The sequence below is a fragment of the Etheostoma cragini genome, unplaced genomic scaffold (assembly GCF_013103735.1).
Source record: "Etheostoma cragini isolate CJK2018 unplaced genomic scaffold, CSU_Ecrag_1.0 ScbMSFa_566, whole genome shotgun sequence".
Taxonomy (NCBI): domain Eukaryota; kingdom Metazoa; phylum Chordata; class Actinopteri; order Perciformes; family Percidae; genus Etheostoma; species Etheostoma cragini.
The window spans coordinates 1-1,385 of record NW_023269168.1 but is presented as its reverse complement, the minus strand read 5'-3'; the positions used below and the strand labels follow the sequence as shown (position 1 = coordinate 1,385).

The 1,385-nt window shown below is 43.2% G+C and overlaps 2 non-coding genes across 2 annotated transcripts; both read left to right on the top strand.

Moving 5' to 3' along the window:
- The first annotated feature begins 251 nt into the window (after window positions 1–251).
- trnan-guu lies at window positions 252–325 on the top strand. The gene has a single exon. It is a non-coding gene; the product is annotated as a tRNA-Asn (tRNA).
- A 980-nt stretch (window positions 326–1,305) lies between these two features.
- trnag-ucc lies at window positions 1,306–1,377 on the top strand. Its single transcript has one exon. It is a non-coding gene; the product is annotated as a tRNA-Gly (tRNA).
- The last annotated feature ends 8 nt before the right edge of the window (window positions 1,378–1,385 follow it).

The window sequence follows — 1,385 nt, the reverse complement described above, 5'->3', positions numbered from 1 at the left end:
GCCTTTTGTACTTGTGAAAATTAAGCAGCTCCTATCGCTACCTGCAGGTGTTTCTGGCTCTGGAGCTGTGGAGTCTGGATCTGTGGTTGGAGACACCGGCTGCCTCCATGTTCCTGCTGGACACCCTCTGCTGCAAATCTCCATGTCTCTTTATTTCTCTCTCTGTCTCTTTTCACCCCCGCCTGGTCGATGCAGATGACCGCCCACCCTGAGCCAAGGTTCTCCCGCTCATAAAACATCAGCCAGGTGCAGTCTCTGTGGCGCAATAGGTCAGCGCAGTCGGCTGTTAACCGAAAGGATGGTGGTTCAAGTCCACCCAGGGATGATTGTTGCTTAAATAACCTGGAGTAAGCCTACTCTGGGATTTATCCTTCTGCAGAAGACCATAGAAATAACCAAAGTGGCCTTATGTCTATCAGAAGGTACAGTTCTGCAAACCATGTTCGTGTTAATCTTTACAGTCATTGGTATGCAGTATGAGAGAAATTAGCATCTTTCTCATCTTTTTTCTCATTTCCTCTTTTTTCCTAATGTTTCCTCTTTTTCTTTCTTCCCTCCCTCTTCCCCTTTTTCATCTTCTCCTCCCCCCCCCCCTTCCAGACTATTGCTCCCCAGCTTTTTTGGGATGACTCTCGCAAGATAATTGAAATATGCTGTGTATGGCTTTAAAACCTGTAAATGGCTGGAAATCAAACCTCGGCAAAATGATTGCACTGCTACACAACGTGCACTGCAAATCTTATAACACAGACTGAAAATAAGTGACTTAATGGCTTCCAGTACCTATGAGATAACACACAAAGGTAAATTTGCAATTTGCAGACACAGGCAGTGTACTACGATTTGCAATTTGCCCGTGTCTGGTAACTACTACTAACCAATTGAAAAGTTTATCAACAGAGCAGAAAGCAGCAGAAAGGCAACAGATGTGTTACTTTTCGACTATGATTTATAGTTTTTTTTTCATAGCAGTGCAATTATTTTGTCCAGGTTTGATTTCCAGTCACCGCAGATGCATGTATTTCATTTATATTTATATTTTGAGCTTTGTGACTGATTTTGCTCCTGTAACACAGAAATTTCCCATTTTTCTTGGGATCAATAAACATCTATCTATCTATCTATCTACAGATCTCCGCTCTACCAACTGAGATATCAAAGGGAGCTAGCACATACACACACACTTCCCATTCTTGTGAATATGATAACACCGGACCCCCTGGAGGGACTTTCAGTGATAGAGCGCACTTTCAGTCTCAATGCCCAAATGTATTAGAAGATTTGAAGTTAACACTGTATTGTCCAGTGATGGTGGTATAGTGGTGAGCATAGCTGCCTTCCAAGCAGTTGACCTGGGTTCGATTCCCAGCCATCGCAATAGCTTT